This window comes from Phyllobates terribilis, unplaced genomic scaffold (assembly GCF_046119375.1).
Source record: "Phyllobates terribilis strain yellow unplaced genomic scaffold, ASM4611937v1 Scaffold_769__1_contigs__length_694716, whole genome shotgun sequence".
In the NCBI taxonomy this organism is placed as follows: domain Eukaryota; kingdom Metazoa; phylum Chordata; class Amphibia; order Anura; family Dendrobatidae; genus Phyllobates; species Phyllobates terribilis.
The window spans coordinates 222,876-238,621 of record NW_027363529.1 but is presented as its reverse complement, the minus strand read 5'-3'; the positions used below and the strand labels follow the sequence as shown (position 1 = coordinate 238,621).

The following is a 15,746-nucleotide window of genomic DNA, read 5'->3' as shown; positions in this document are numbered from 1 at the left end:
TTGAACATGAAAAATCCAATGAGGAGAAGAAAAGCAGAGCCAAAGAGTCCATCCCAAAATCCGACAAACAAGCAAAATGAACAAAAAACATTGAATTCAATTCTTTCTGATTTTAGAAACTGCATTAAAGAAGGGGTGCACCGGTCCTGGAGATACTGCAATACCAGGTCAATGCGTGGAGTGGACAGAGCAAGCTCTTTTTCCATCTCCCTGTTCTAAAAATCCATTTAATATATGGTCCCCAGATAGGGGACGTATCAGATATTAAACTGATAAGAACAGATACTACACTTGATCTTAGCCAAAAGGCCGAGAAGCGATAACCAGAATTGGTTTCAAACTACGGAGCCACCCAAGGATCCTAAAAAGTCCATTTGTGGAGATGAGCTCCTGGACTCCCGTTAAGAAGACATGTTGTCAACCTCTAGATCCCTTACATGCCTGCACTTTTCGGCTTGCTGTTGCTGCAATCCACGCGTTTTAGATCTGCATAACTCCACCTCTTTAAACACAGCACCTTCACCCCCTGCTGTTCCCACCCGCCTCAACACCGTTGGAAGGGAGGAGAACCAATTAAGGCGGGGGGTGGGGTGGAACGAGCAGCTGTCTACCCTTAGCAGGAGGGCTCCTGATTACATACCTCTCCTGCTGCTGCTGCTGCTGCTGGCTGTCCAGCAGCAGACTGAAGGTGGCTGCTGCTGTGCACAGGTATATAAAGGCTCAGAGCCTATTATGACACGCGCAGCCAGCGTTCCATTGCCACATTCCATCTACTGCAGGCAGGATACCTGGCTGGCTGAATGTCGCTGAGAAGCTCACAGAGACCGCCATAAGCAACAGTTTAACAGAATGCCACAGACTAATCAACCAAACTTTTTGGGTTGGGTTCTCTTTTATAGTCTGCAGGCATTAAATGAAAGAAGTCAGTGTTCCAGCAGAAGGAGACAACGTTTCAGAAAAGGCATTGTAGCAAACCAAAAAAGAAATTTTAAGCGCAGCAGTGTAACCAGCGCACATACCTGTTAGCTCGGGTGAGTTTAAAAGGCTGCTGTTGATAACAAGGGCATTTGCTAAATAGATGGTGTGTGTGCAACAATATACTGAAAGGTCAATTATATTGTGCAGCTTATCTCACCACCTGTAGTTATTTAGGTGAAAGCTCCAAAATGCTTGCCTAATATGTCTGTTTATCCAAAAGGAAGTAGAAAGGGAGAGCTAGAAAGATAGCATTGCATCACATTACATGGCAATGCAATGCACAGTTGCTGAAGTTGAACCAAAATGAGCTTGTAATCTGGCTTCTGCAACTTTGAACATGAAAAATCCAATGAGGAGAAGAAAAGCAGAGCCAAAGAGTCCATCCCAAAATCCGACAAACAAGCAAAATGAACAAAAAACATTGAATTCAATTCTTTCTGATTTTAGAAACTGCATTAAAGAAGGGGTGCACCGGTCCTGGAGATACTGCAATACCAGGTCAATGCGTGGAGTGGACAGAGCAAGCTCTTTTTCCATCTCCCTGTTCTAAAAATCCATTTAATATATGGTCCCCAGATAGGGGACGTATCAGATATTAAACTGATAAGAACAGATACTACACTTGATCTTAGCCAAAAGGCCGAGAAGCGATAACCAGAATTGGTTTCAAACTACGGAGCCACCCAAGGATCCTAAAAAGTCCATTTGTGGAGATGAGCTCCTGGACTCCCGTTAAGAAGACATGTTGTCAACCTCTAGATCCCTTACATGCCTGCACTTTTCGGCTTGCTGCTGCTGCAATCCACGCGTTTTAGATCTGCATAACTCCACCTCTTTAAACACAGCACCTTCACCCCCTGCTGTTCCCACCCGCCTCAACACCGTTGGAAGGGAGGAGAACCAATTAAGGCGGGGGGTGGGGTGGAACGAGCAGCTGTCTACCCTTAGCAGGAGGGCTCCTGATTACATACCTCTCCTGCTGCTGCTGCTGCTGCTGGCTGTCCAGCAGCAGACTGAAGGTGGCTGCTGCTGTGCACAGGTATATAAAGGCTCAGAGCCTATTATGACACGCGCAGCCAGCGTTCCATTGCCACATTCCATCTACTGCAGGCAGGATACCTGGCTGGCTGAATGTCGCTGAGAAGCTCACAGAGACCGCCATAAGCAACAGTTTAACAGAATGCCACAGACTAATCAACCAAACTTTTTGGGTTGGGTTCTCTTTTATAGTCTGCAGGCATTAAATGAAAGAAGTCAGTGTTCCAGCAGAAGGAGACAACGTTTCAGAAAAGGCATTGTAGCAAACCAAAAAAGAAATTTTAAGCGCAGCAGTGTAACCAGCGCACATACCTGTTAGCTCGGGTGAGTTTAAAAGGCTGCTGTTGATAACAAGGGCATTTGCTAAATAGATGGTGTGTGTGCAACAATATACTGAAAGGTCAATTATATTGTGCAGCTTATCTCACCACCTGTAGTTATTTAGGTGAAAGCTCCAAAATGCTTGCCTAATATGTCTGTTTATCCAAAAGGAAGTAGAAAGGGAGAGCTAGAAAGATAGCATTGCATCACATTACATGGCAATGCAATGCACAGTTGCTGAAGTTGAACCAAAATGAGCTTGTAATCTGGCTTCTGCAACTTTGAACATGAAAAATCCAATGAGGAGAAGAAAAGCAGAGCCAAAGAGTCCATCCCAAAATCCGACAAACAAGCAAAATGAACAAAAAACATTGAATTCAATTCTTTCTGATTTTAGAAACTGCATTAAAGAAGGGGTGCACCGGTCCTGGAGATACTGCAATACCAGGTCAATGCGTGGAGTGGACAGAGCAAGCTCTTTTTCCATCTCCCTGTTCTAAAAATCCATTTAATATATGGTCCCCAGATAGGGGACGTATCAGATATTAAACTGATAAGAACAGATACTACACTTGATCTTAGCCAAAAGGCCGAGAAGCGATAACCAGAATTGGTTTCAAACTACGGAGCCACCCAAGGATCCTAAAAAGTCCATTTGTGGAGATGAGCTCCTGGACTCCCGTTAAGAAGACATGTTGTCAACCTCTAGATCCCTTACATGCCTGCACTTTTCGGCTTGCTGCTGCTGCAATCCACGCGTTTTAGATCTGCATAACTCCACCTCTTTAAACACAGCACCTTCACCCCCTGCTGTTCCCACCCGCCTCAACACCGTTGGAAGGGAGGAGAACCAATTAAGGCGGGGGGTGGGGTGGAACGAGCAGCTGTCTACCCTTAGCAGGAGGGCTCCTGATTACATACCTCTCCTGCTGCTGCTGCTGCTGCTGGCTGTCCAGCAGCAGACTGAAGGTGGCTGCTGCTGTGCACAGGTATATAAAGGCTCAGAGCCTATTATGACACGCGCAGCCAGCGTTCCATTGCCACATTCCATCTACTGCAGGCAGGATACCTGGCTGGCTGAATGTCGCTGAGAAGCTCACAGAGACCGCCATAAGCAACAGTTTAACAGAATGCCACAGACTAATCAACCAAACTTTTTGGGTTGGGTTCTCTTTTATAGTCTGCAGGCATTAAATGAAAGAAGTCAGTGTTCCAGCAGAAGGAGACAACGTTTCAGAAAAGGCATTGTAGCAAACCAAAAAAGAAATTTTAAGCGCAGCAGTGTAACCAGCGCACATACCTGTTAGCTCGGGTGAGTTTAAAAGGCTGCTGTTGATAACAAGGGCATTTGCTAAATAGATGGTGTGTGTGCAACAATATACTGAAAGGTCAATTATATTGTGCAGCTTATCTCACCACCTGTAGTTATTTAGGTGAAAGCTCCAAAATGCTTGCCTAATATGTCTGTTTATCCAAAAGGAAGTAGAAAGGGAGAGCTAGAAAGATAGCATTGCATCACATTACATGGCAATGCAATGCACAGTTGCTGAAGTTGAACCAAAATGAGCTTGTAATCTGGCTTCTGCAACTTTGAACATGAAAAATCCAATGAGGAGAAGAAAAGCAGAGCCAAAGAGTCCATCCCAAAATCCGACAAACAAGCAAAATGAACAAAAAACATTGAATTCAATTCTTTCTGATTTTAGAAACTGCATTAAAGAAGGGGTGCACCGGTCCTGGAGATACTGCAATACCAGGTCAATGCGTGGAGTGGACAGAGCAAGCTCTTTTTCCATCTCCCTGTTCTAAAAATCCATTTAATATATGGTCCCCAGATAGGGGACGTATCAGATATTAAACTGATAAGAACAGATACTACACTTGATCTTAGCCAAAAGGCCGAGAAGCGATAACCAGAATTGGTTTCAAACTACGGAGCCACCCAAGGATCCTAAAAAGTCCATTTGTGGAGATGAGCTCCTGGACTCCCGTTAAGAAGACATGTTGTCAACCTCTAGATCCCTTACATGCCTGCACTTTTCGGCTTGCTGCTGCTGCAATCCACGCGTTTTAGATCTGCATAACTCCACCTCTTTAAACACAGCACCTTCACCCCCTGCTGTTCCCACCCGCCTCAACACCGTTGGAAGGGAGGAGAACCAATTAAGGCGGGGGGTGGGGTGGAACGAGCAGCTGTCTACCCTTAGCAGGAGGGCTCCTGATTACATACCTCTCCTGCTGCTGCTGCTGCTGCTGGCTGTCCAGCAGCAGACTGAAGGTGGCTGCTGCTGTGCACAGGTATATAAAGGCTCAGAGCCTATTATGACACGCGCAGCCAGCGTTCCATTGCCACATTCCATCTACTGCAGGCAGGATACCTGGCTGGCTGAATGTCGCTGAGAAGCTCACAGAGACCGCCATAAGCAACAGTTTAACAGAATGCCACAGACTAATCAACCAAACTTTTTGGGTTGGGTTCTCTTTTATAGTCTGCAGGCATTAAATGAAAGAAGTCAGTGTTCCAGCAGAAGGAGACAACGTTTCAGAAAAGGCATTGTAGCAAACCAAAAAAGAAATTTTAAGCGCAGCAGTGTAACCAGCGCACATACCTGTTAGCTCGGGTGAGTTTAAAAGGCTGCTGTTGATAACAAGGGCATTTGCTAAATAGATGGTGTGTGTGCAACAATATACTGAAAGGTCAATTATATTGTGCAGCTTATCTCACCACCTGTAGTTATTTAGGTGAAAGCTCCAAAATGCTTGCCTAATATGTCTGTTTATCCAAAAGGAAGTAGAAAGGGAGAGCTAGAAAGATAGCATTGCATCACATTACATGGCAATGCAATGCACAGTTGCTGAAGTTGAACCAAAATGAGCTTGTAATCTGGCTTCTGCAACTTTGAACATGAAAAATCCAATGAGGAGAAGAAAAGCAGAGCCAAAGAGTCCATCCCAAAATCCGACAAACAAGCAAAATGAACAAAAAACATTGAATTCAATTCTTTCTGATTTTAGAAACTGCATTAAAGAAGGGGTGCACCGGTCCTGGAGATACTGCAATACCAGGTCAATGCGTGGAGTGGACAGAGCAAGCTCTTTTTCCATCTCCCTGTTCTAAAAATCCATTTAATATATGGTCCCCAGATAGGGGACGTATCAGATATTAAACTGATAAGAACAGATTTTTTGATTGAAGCTGCATCCAAGGCACTGAAAAATGTGACCGAAGTCACACCAAAACAGCGCACGAGGCGAGGATTCATGTGGACCCTTCCCGGAGGAGAGGGTCCCCAATAAACCATCCCCATCCCTCCGAGCCAGAAGGCCACAGCGAGGGTCAGGGATCTCCGATGCTCTCCCTAGCCGAAGCCGGAGAAGAGCCGTTTTCGTGCTCCCAGCTTCCATCTAGGCTGCCACCCTAGTGGAGCTGGAGTCTGTGTTGGTTTCTCAGCCCAAAGCTGACCGGACCTCCGACCGGGTTTATAAAAATTCCCCTTCCTAGCCCGGAGGCCAGGAATAGGGGGGGTTGCTCAGAAAGTATGATTGGCAAAGGTGCGGCGTGCTACGAAGCCAAGTCTTTCTGGGGTTCCCAGTCCCAGTAAGCTTGGACTCCCACCAGGACGCCTACTCCTGGGGCACATTGCTCCAAAGCCCTCACACTTACCCAGCCTAGTGACTTCGATCCTGGAGGGCCATGTTTTCCATCAGATAACTCTATGAGCCACCTGGCGTACTAACAAGTGCACCAAACCAGTGTGTAATATGCATCAATTTACTAGGGCAGCCCAAGGACAAAACTGCCTTTTCAAAAGATACTACACTTGATCTTAGCCAAAAGGCCGAGAAGCGATAACCAGAATTGGTTTCAAACTACGGAGCCACCCAAGGATCCTAAAAAGTCCATTTGTGGAGATGAGCTCCTGGACTCCCGTTAAGAAGACATGTTGTCAACCTCTAGATCCCTTACATGCCTGCACTTTTCGGCTTGCTGCTGCTGCAATCCACGCGTTTTAGATCTGCATAACTCCACCTCTTTAAACACAGCACCTTCACCCCCTGCTGTTCCCACCCGCCTCAACACCGTTGGAAGGGAGGAGAACCAATTAAGGCGGGGGGTGGGGTGGAACGAGCAGCTGTCTACCCTTAGCAGGAGGGCTCCTGATTACATACCTCTCCTGCTGCTGCTGCTGCTGCTGGCTGTCCAGCAGCAGACTGAAGGTGGCTGCTGCTGTGCACAGGTATATAAAGGCTCAGAGCCTATAATGACACGCGCAGCCAGCGTTCCATTGCCACATTCCATCTACTGCAGGCAGGATACCTGGCTGGCTGAATGTCGCTGAGAAGCTCACAGAGACCGCCTTAAGCAACAGTTTAACAGAATGCCACAGACTAATCAACCAAACTTTTTGGGTTGGGTTCTCTTTTATAGTCTGCAGGCATTAAATGAAAGAAGTCAGTGTTCCAGCAGAAGGAGACAACGTTTCAGAAAAGGCATTGTAGCAAACCAAAAAAGAAATTTTAAGCGCAGCAGTGTAACCAGCGCACATACCTGTTAGCTCGGGTGAGTTTAAAAGGCTGCTGTTGATAACAAGGGCATTTGCTAAATAGATGGTGTGTGTGCAACAATATACTGAAAGGTCAATTATATTGTGCAGCTTATCTCACCACCTGTAGTTATTTAGGTGAAAGCTCCAAAATGCTTGCCTAATATGTCTGTTTATCCAAAAGGAAGTAGAAAGGGAGAGCTAGAAAGATAGCATTGCATCACATTACATGGCAATGCAATGCACAGTTGCTGAAGTTGAACCAAAATGAGCTTGTAATCTGGCTTCTGCAACTTTGAACATGAAAAATCCAATGAGGAGAAGAAAAGCAGAGCCAAAGAGTCCATCCCAAAATCCGACAAACAAGCAAAATGAACAAAAAACATTGAATTCAATTCTTTCTGATTTTAGAAACTGCATTAAAGAAGGGGTGCACCGGTCCTGGAGATACTGCAATACCAGGTCAATGCGTGGAGTGGACAGAGCAAGCTCTTTTTCCATCTCCCTGTTCTAAAAATCCATTTAATATATGGTCCCCAGATAGGGGACGTATCAGATATTAAACTGATAAGAACAGATACTACACTTGATCTTAGCCAAAAGGCCGAGAAGCGATAACCAGAATTGGTTTCAAACTACGGAGCCACCCAAGGATCCTAAAAAGTCCATTTGTGGAGATGAGCTCCTGGACTCCCGTTAAGAAGACATGTTGTCAACCTCTAGATCCCTTACATGCCTGCACTTTTCGGCTTGCTGCTGCTGCAATCCACGCGTTTTAGATCTGCATAACTCCACCTCTTTAAACACAGCACCTTCACCCCCTGCTGTTCCCACCCGCCTCAACACCGTTGGAAGGGAGGAGAACCAATTAAGGCGGGGGGTGGGGTGGAACGAGCAGCTGTCTACCCTTAGCAGGAGGGCTCCTGATTACATACCTCTCCTGCTGCTGCTGCTGCTGCTGGCTGTCCAGCAGCAGACTGAAGGTGGCTGCTGCTGTGCACAGGTATATAAAGGCTCAGAGCCTATTATGACACGCGCAGCCAGCGTTCCATTGCCACATTCCATCTACTGCAGGCAGGATACCTGGCTGGCTGAATGTCGCTGAGAAGCTCACAGAGACCGCCATAAGCAACAGTTTAACAGAATGCCACAGACTAATCAACCAAACTTTTTGGGTTGGGTTCTCTTTTATAGTCTGCAGGCATTAAATGAAAGAAGTCAGTGTTCCAGCAGAAGGAGACAACGTTTCAGAAAAGGCATTGTAGCAAACCAAAAAAGAAATTTTAAGCGCAGCAGTGTAACCAGCGCACATACCTGTTAGCTCGGGTGAGTTTAAAAGGCTGCTGTTGATAACAAGGGCATTTGCTAAATAGATGGTGTGTGTGCAACAATATACTGAAAGGTCAATTATATTGTGCAGCTTATCTCACCACCTGTAGTTATTTAGGTGAAAGCTCCAAAATGCTTGCCTAATATGTCTGTTTATCCAAAAGGAAGTAGAAAGGGAGAGCTAGAAAGATAGCATTGCATCACATTACATGGCAATGCAATGCACAGTTGCTGAAGTTGAACCAAAATGAGCTTGTAATCTGGCTTCTGCAACTTTGAACATGAAAAATCCAATGAGGAGAAGAAAAGCAGAGCCAAAGAGTCCATCCCAAAATCCGACAAACAAGCAAAATGAACAAAAAACATTGAATTCAATTCTTTCTGATTTTAGAAACTGCATTAAAGAAGGGGTGCACCGGTCCTGGAGATACTGCAATACCAGGTCAATGCGTGGAGTGGACAGAGCAAGCTCTTTTTCCATCTCCCTGTTCTAAAAATCCATTTAATATATGGTCCCCAGATAGGGGACGTATCAGATATTAAACTGATAAGAACAGATACTACACTTGATCTTAGCCAAAAGGCCGAGAAGCGATAACCAGAATTGGTTTCAAACTACGGAGCCACCCAAGGATCCTAAAAAGTCCATTTGTGGAGATGAGCTCCTGGACTCCCGTTAAGAAGACATGTTGTCAACCTCTAGATCCCTTACATGCCTGCACTTTTCGGCTTGCTGCTGCTGCAATCCACGCGTTTTAGATCTGCATAACTCCACCTCTTTAAACACAGCACCTTCACCCCCTGCTGTTCCCACCCGCCTCAACACCGTTGGAAGGGAGGAGAACCAATTAAGGCGGGGGGTGGGGTGGAACGAGCAGCTGTCTACCCTTAGCAGGAGGGCTCCTGATTACATACCTCTCCTGCTGCTGCTGCTGCTGCTGGCTGTCCAGCAGCAGACTGAAGGTGGCTGCTGCTGTGCACAGGTATATAAAGGCTCAGAGCCTATTATGACACGCGCAGCCAGCGTTCCATTGCCACATTCCATCTACTGCAGGCAGGATACCTGGCTGGCTGAATGTCGCTGAGAAGCTCACAGAGACCGCCATAAGCAACAGTTTAACAGAATGCCACAGACTAATCAACCAAACTTTTTGGGTTGGGTTCTCTTTTATAGTCTGCAGGCATTAAATGAAAGAAGTCAGTGTTCCAGCAGAAGGAGACAACGTTTCAGAAAAGGCATTGTAGCAAACCAAAAAAGAAATTTTAAGCGCAGCAGTGTAACCAGCGCACATACCTGTTAGCTCGGGTGAGTTTAAAAGGCTGCTGTTGATAACAAGGGCATTTGCTAAATAGATGGTGTGTGTGCAACAATATACTGAAAGGTCAATTATATTGTGCAGCTTATCTCACCACCTGTAGTTATTTAGGTGAAAGCTCCAAAATGCTTGCCTAATATGTCTGTTTATCCAAAAGGAAGTAGAAAGGGAGAGCTAGAAAGATAGCATTGCATCACATTACATGGCAATGCAATGCACAGTTGCTGAAGTTGAACCAAAATGAGCTTGTAATCTGGCTTCTGCAACTTTGAACATGAAAAATCCAATGAGGAGAAGAAAAGCAGAGCCAAAGAGTCCATCCCAAAATCCGACAAACAAGCAAAATGAACAAAAAACATTGAATTCAATTCTTTCTGATTTTAGAAACTGCATTAAAGAAGGGGTGCACCGGTCCTGGAGATACTGCAATACCAGGTCAATGCGTGGAGTGGACAGAGCAAGCTCTTTTTCCATCTCCCTGTTCTAAAAATCCATTTAATATATGGTCCCCAGATAGGGGACGTATCAGATATTAAACTGATAAGAACAGATTTTTTGATTGAAGCTGCATCCAAGGCACTGAAAAATGTGACCGAAGTCACACCAAAACAGCGCACGAGGCGAGGATTCATGTGGACCCTTCCCGGAGGAGAGGGTCCCCAATAAACCATCCCCATCCCTCCGAGCCAGAAGGCCACAGCGAGGGTCAGGGATCTCCGATGCTCTCCCTAGCCGAAGCCGGAGAAGAGCCGTTTTCGTGCTCCCAGCTTCCATCTAGGCTGCCACCCTAGTGGAGCTGGAGTCTGTGTTGGTTTCTCAGCCCAAAGCTGACCGGACCTCCGACCGGGTTTATAAAAATTCCCCTTCCTAGCCCGGAGGCCAGGAATAGGGGGGGTTGCTCAGAAAGTATGATTGGCAAAGGTGCGGCGTGCTACGAAGCCAAGTCTTTCTGGGGTTCCCAGTCCCAGTAAGCTTGGACTCCCACCAGGACGCCTACTCCTGGGGCACATTGCTCCAAAGCCCTCACACTTACCCAGCCTAGTGACTTCGATCCTGGAGGGCCATGTTTTCCATCAGATAACTCTATGAGCCACCTGGCGTACTAACAAGTGCACCAAACCAGTGTGTAATATGCATCAATTTACTAGGGCAGCCCAAGGACAAAACTGCCTTTTCAAAAGATACTACACTTGATCTTAGCCAAAAGGCCGAGAAGCGATAACCAGAATTGGTTTCAAACTACGGAGCCACCCAAGGATCCTAAAAAGTCCATTTGTGGAGATGAGCTCCTGGACTCCCGTTAAGAAGACATGTTGTCAACCTCTAGATCCCTTACATGCCTGCACTTTTCGGCTTGCTGCTGCTGCAATCCACGCGTTTTAGATCTGCATAACTCCACCTCTTTAAACACAGCACCTTCACCCCCTGCTGTTCCCACCCGCCTCAACACCGTTGGAAGGGAGGAGAACCAATTAAGGCGGGGGGTGGGGTGGAACGAGCAGCTGTCTACCCTTAGCAGGAGGGCTCCTGATTACATACCTCTCCTGCTGCTGCTGCTGCTGCTGGCTGTCCAGCAGCAGACTGAAGGTGGCTGCTGCTGTGCACAGGTATATAAAGGCTCAGAGCCTATTATGACACGCGCAGCCAGCGTTCCATTGCCACATTCCATCTACTGCAGGCAGGATACCTGGCTGGCTGAATGTCGCTGAGAAGCTCACAGAGACCGCCATAAGCAACAGTTTAACAGAATGCCACAGACTAATCAACCAAACTTTTTGGGTTGGGTTCTCTTTTATAGTCTGCAGGCATTAAATGAAAGAAGTCAGTGTTCCAGCAGAAGGAGACAACGTTTCAGAAAAGGCATTGTAGCAAACCAAAAAAGAAATTTTAAGCGCAGCAGTGTAACCAGCGCACATACCTGTTAGCTCGGGTGAGTTTAAAAGGCTGCTGTTGATAACAAGGGCATTTGCTAAATAGATGGTGTGTGTGCAACAATATACTGAAAGGTCAATTATATTGTGCAGCTTATCTCACCACCTGTAGTTATTTAGGTGAAAGCTCCAAAATGCTTGCCTAATATGTCTGTTTATCCAAAAGGAAGTAGAAAGGGAGAGCTAGAAAGATAGCATTGCATCACATTACATGGCAATGCAATGCACAGTTGCTGAAGTTGAACCAAAATGAGCTTGTAATCTGGCTTCTGCAACTTTGAACATGAAAAATCCAATGAGGAGAAGAAAAGCAGAGCCAAAGAGTCCATCCCAAAATCCGACAAACAAGCAAAATGAACAAAAAACATTGAATTCAATTCTTTCTGATTTTAGAAACTGCATTAAAGAAGGGGTGCACCGGTCCTGGAGATACTGCAATACCAGGTCAATGCGTGGAGTGGACAGAGCAAGCTCTTTTTCCATCTCCCTGTTCTAAAAATCCATTTAATATATGGTCCCCAGATAGGGGACGTATCAGATATTAAACTGATAAGAACAGATACTACACTTGATCTTAGCCAAAAGGCCGAGAAGCGATAACCAGAATTGGTTTCAAACTACGGAGCCACCCAAGGATCCTAAAAAGTCCATTTGTGGAGATGAGCTCCTGGACTCCCATTAAGAAGACATGTTGTCAACCTCTAGATCCCTTACATGCCTGCACTTTTCGGCTTGCTGCTGCTGCAATCCACGCGTTTTAGATCTGCATAACTCCACCTCTTTAAACACAGCACCTTCACCCCCTGCTGTTCCCACCCGCCTCAACACCGTTGGAAGGGAGGAGAACCAATTAAGGCGGGGGGTGGGGTGGAACGAGCAGCTGTCTACCCTTAGCAGGAGGGCTCCTGATTACATACCTCTCCTGCTGCTGCTGCTGGCTGTCCAGCAGCAGACTGAAGGTGGCTGCTGCTGTGCACAGGTATATAAAGGCTCAGAGCCTATTATGACACGCGCAGCCAGCGTTCCATTGCCACATTCCATCTACTGCAGGCAGGATACCTGGCTGGCTGAATGTCGCTGAGAAGCTCACAGAGACCGCCATAAGCAACAGTTTAACAGAATGCCACAGACTAATCAACCAAACTTTTTGGGTTGGGTTCTCTTTTATAGTCTGCAGGCATTAAATGAAAGAAGTCAGTGTTCCAGCAGAAGGAGACAACGTTTCAGAAAAGGCATTGTAGCAAACCAAAAAAGAAATTTTAAGCGCAGCAGTGTAACCAGCGCACATACCTGTTAGCTCGGGTGAGTTTAAAAGGCTGCTGTTGATAACAAGGGCATTTGCTAAATAGATGGTGTGTGTGCAACAATATACTGAAAGGTCAATTATATTGTGCAGCTTATCTCACCACCTGTAGTTATTTAGGTGAAAGCTCCAAAATGCTTGCCTAATATGTCTGTTTATCCAAAAGGAAGTAGAAAGGGAGAGCTAGAAAGATAGCATTGCATCACATTACATGGCAATGCAATGCACAGCTGCTGAAGTTGAACCAAAATGAGCTTGTAATCTGGCTTCTGCAACTTTGAACATGAAAAATCCAATGAGGAGAAGAAAAGCAGAGCCAAAGAGTCCATCCCAAAATCCGACAAACAAGCAAAATGAACAAAAAACATTGAATTCAATTCTTTCTGATTTTAGAAACTGCATTAAAGAAGGGGTGCACCGGTCCTGGAGATACTGCAATACCAGGTCAATGCGTGGAGTGGACAGAGCAAGCTCTTTTTCCATCTCCCTGTTCTAAAAATCCATTTAATATATGGTCCCCAGATAGGGGACGTATCAGATATTAAACTGATAAGAACAGATTTTTTGATTGAAGCTGCATCCAAGGCACTGAAAAATGTGACCGAAGTCACACCAAAACAGCGCACGAGGCGAGGATTCATGTGGACCCTTCCCGGAGGAGAGGGTCCCCAATAAACCATCCCCATCCCTCCGAGCCAGAAGGCCACAGCGAGGGTCAGGGATCTCCGATGCTCTCCCTAGCCGAAGCCGGAGAAGAGCCGTTTTCGTGCTCCCAGCTTCCATCTAGGCTGCCACCCTAGTGGAGCTGGAGTCTGTGTTGGTTTCTCAGCCCAAAGCTGACCGGACCTCCGACCGGGTTTATAAAAATTCCCCTTCCTAGCCCGGAGGCCAGGAATAGGGGGGGTTGCTCAGAAAGTATGATTGGCAAAGGTGCGGCGTGCTACGAAGCCAAGTCTTTCTGGGGTTCCCAGTCCCAGTAAGCTTGGACTCCTACCAGGACGCCTACTCCTGGGGCACATTGCTCCAAAGCCCTCACACTTACCCAGCCTAGTGACTTCGATCCTGGAGGGCCATGTTTTCCATCAGATAACTCTATGAGCCACCTGGCGTACTAACAAGTGCACCAAACCAGTGTGTAATATGCATCAATTTACTAGGGCAGCCCAAGGACAAAACTGCCTTTTCAAAAGATACTACACTTGATCTTAGCCAAAAGGCCGAGAAGCGATAACCAGAATTGGTTTCAAACTACGGAGCCACCCAAGGATCCTAAAAAGTCCATTTGTGGAGATGAGCTCCTGGACTCCCGTTAAGAAGACATGTTGTCAACCTCTAGATCCCTTACATGCCTGCACTTTTCGGCTTGCTGCTGCTGCAATCCACGCGTTTTAGATCTGCATAACTCCACCTCTTTAAACACAGCACCTTCACCCCCTGCTGTTCCCACCCGCCTCAACACCGTTGGAAGGGAGGAGAACCAATTAAGGCGGGGGGTGGGGTGGAACGAGCAGCTGTCTACCCTTAGCAGGAGGGCTCCTGATTACATACCTCTCCTGCTGCTGCTGCTGCTGCTGGCTGTCCAGCAGCAGACTGAAGGTGGCTGCTGCTGTGCACAGGTATATAAAGGCTCAGAGCCTATTATGACACGCGCAGCCAGCGTTCCATTGCCACATTCCATCTACTGCAGGCAGGATACCTGGCTGGCTGAATGTCGCTGAGAAGCTCACAGAGACCGCCATAAGCAACAGTTTAACAGAATGCCACAGACTAATCAACCAAACTTTTTGGGTTGGGTTCTCTTTTATAGTCTGCAGGCATTAAATGAAAGAAGTCAGTGTTCCAGCAGAAGGAGACAACGTTTCAGAAAAGGCATTGTAGCAAACCAAAAAAGAAATTTTAAGCGCAGCAGTGTAACCAGCGCACATACCTGTTAGCTCGGGTGAGTTTAAAAGGCTGCTGTTGATAACAAGGGCATTTGCTAAATAGATGGTGTGTGTGCAACAATATACTGAAAGGTCAATTATATTGTGCAGCTTATCTCACCACCTGTAGTTATTTAGGTGAAAGCTCCAAAATGCTTGCCTAATATGTCTGTTTATCCAAAAGGAAGTAGAAAGGGAGAGCTAGAAAGATAGCATTGCATCACATTACATGGCAATGCAATGCACAGTTGCTGAAGTTGAACCAAAATGAGCTTGTAATCTGGCTTCTGCAACTTTGAACATGAAAAATCCAATGAGGAGAAGAAAAGCAGAGCCAAAGAGTCCATCCCAAAATCCGACAAACAAGCAAAATGAACAAAAAACATTGAATTCAATTCTTTCTGATTTTAGAAACTGCATTAAAGAAGGGGTGCACCGGTCCTGGAGATACTGCAATACCAGGTCAATGCGTGGAGTGGACAGAGCAAGCTCTTTTTCCATCTCCCTGTTCTAAAAATCCATTTAATATATGGTCCCCAGATAGGGGACGTATCAGATATTAAACTGATAAGAACAGATACTACACTTGATCTTAGCCAAAAGGCCGAGAAGCGATAACCAGAATTGGTTTCAAACTACGGAGCCACCCAAGGATCCTAAAAAGTCCATTTGTGGAGATGAGCTCCTGGACTCCCGTTAAGAAGACATGTTGTCAACCTCTAGATCCCTTACATGCCTGCACTTTTCGGCTTGCTGCTGCTGCAATCCACGCGTTTTAGATCTGCATAACTCCACCTCTTTAAACACAGCACCTTCACCCCCTGCTGTTCCCACCCGCCTCAACACCGTTGGAAGGGAGGAGAACCAATTAAGGCGGGGGGTGGGGTGGAACGAGCAGCTGTCTACCCTTAGCAGGAGGGCTCCTGATTACATACCTCTCCTGCTGCTGCTGCTGCTGCTGGCTGTCCAGCAGCAGACTGAAGGTGGCTGCTGCTGTGCACAGGTATATAAAGGCTCAGAGCCTATTATGACACGCGCAGCCAGCGTTCCATTGCCACATTCCA

General features: G+C 46.3%; 11 non-coding genes and 3 pseudogenes across 11 annotated transcripts; all 14 read right to left on the bottom strand.

Moving 5' to 3' along the window:
- Positions 1-130: 130 nt before the first annotated feature.
- Positions 131-321, bottom strand: LOC141239178 (U2 spliceosomal RNA). Its single transcript, XR_012304584.1, has one exon. It is a non-coding gene; the product is annotated as a U2 spliceosomal RNA (small nuclear RNA).
- Positions 322-1,439: 1,118 nt separating this feature from the next.
- LOC141239177 (U2 spliceosomal RNA) lies at positions 1,440-1,630 on the bottom strand. Its single transcript, XR_012304583.1, has one exon. It is a non-coding gene; the product is annotated as a U2 spliceosomal RNA (small nuclear RNA).
- Positions 1,631-2,748: 1,118 nt separating this feature from the next.
- Positions 2,749-2,939, bottom strand: LOC141239176 (U2 spliceosomal RNA). The gene has a single exon (XR_012304582.1). It is a non-coding gene; the product is annotated as a U2 spliceosomal RNA (small nuclear RNA).
- A 1,118-nt stretch (positions 2,940-4,057) lies between these two features.
- LOC141239174 (U2 spliceosomal RNA) lies at positions 4,058-4,248 on the bottom strand. The gene has a single exon (XR_012304580.1). It is a non-coding gene; the product is annotated as a U2 spliceosomal RNA (small nuclear RNA).
- Positions 4,249-5,366: 1,118 nt separating this feature from the next.
- LOC141239470 (U2 spliceosomal RNA) lies at positions 5,367-5,548 on the bottom strand. Its single transcript, XR_012304866.1, has one exon. It is a non-coding gene; the product is annotated as a U2 spliceosomal RNA (small nuclear RNA).
- Positions 5,549-6,072: 524 nt separating this feature from the next.
- Positions 6,073-6,188, bottom strand: LOC141239524 (U2 spliceosomal RNA; annotated as a pseudogene).
- Positions 6,189-7,306: 1,118 nt separating this feature from the next.
- On the bottom strand, positions 7,307-7,497 carry LOC141239173 (U2 spliceosomal RNA). The gene has a single exon (XR_012304579.1). It is a non-coding gene; the product is annotated as a U2 spliceosomal RNA (small nuclear RNA).
- A 1,118-nt stretch (positions 7,498-8,615) lies between these two features.
- Positions 8,616-8,806, bottom strand: LOC141239172 (U2 spliceosomal RNA). The gene has a single exon (XR_012304578.1). It is a non-coding gene; the product is annotated as a U2 spliceosomal RNA (small nuclear RNA).
- A 1,118-nt stretch (positions 8,807-9,924) lies between these two features.
- On the bottom strand, positions 9,925-10,106 carry LOC141239469 (U2 spliceosomal RNA). Its single transcript, XR_012304865.1, has one exon. It is a non-coding gene; the product is annotated as a U2 spliceosomal RNA (small nuclear RNA).
- Positions 10,107-10,630: 524 nt separating this feature from the next.
- Positions 10,631-10,746, bottom strand: LOC141239523 (U2 spliceosomal RNA; annotated as a pseudogene).
- A 1,118-nt stretch (positions 10,747-11,864) lies between these two features.
- LOC141239171 (U2 spliceosomal RNA) lies at positions 11,865-12,055 on the bottom strand. Its single transcript, XR_012304577.1, has one exon. It is a non-coding gene; the product is annotated as a U2 spliceosomal RNA (small nuclear RNA).
- A 1,112-nt stretch (positions 12,056-13,167) lies between these two features.
- Positions 13,168-13,349, bottom strand: LOC141239467 (U2 spliceosomal RNA). Its single transcript, XR_012304864.1, has one exon. It is a non-coding gene; the product is annotated as a U2 spliceosomal RNA (small nuclear RNA).
- A 524-nt stretch (positions 13,350-13,873) lies between these two features.
- LOC141239522 (U2 spliceosomal RNA) lies at positions 13,874-13,989 on the bottom strand (annotated as a pseudogene).
- Positions 13,990-15,107: 1,118 nt separating this feature from the next.
- LOC141239170 (U2 spliceosomal RNA) lies at positions 15,108-15,298 on the bottom strand. The gene has a single exon (XR_012304576.1). It is a non-coding gene; the product is annotated as a U2 spliceosomal RNA (small nuclear RNA).
- Between the last annotated feature and the right edge of the window lie 448 nt (positions 15,299-15,746).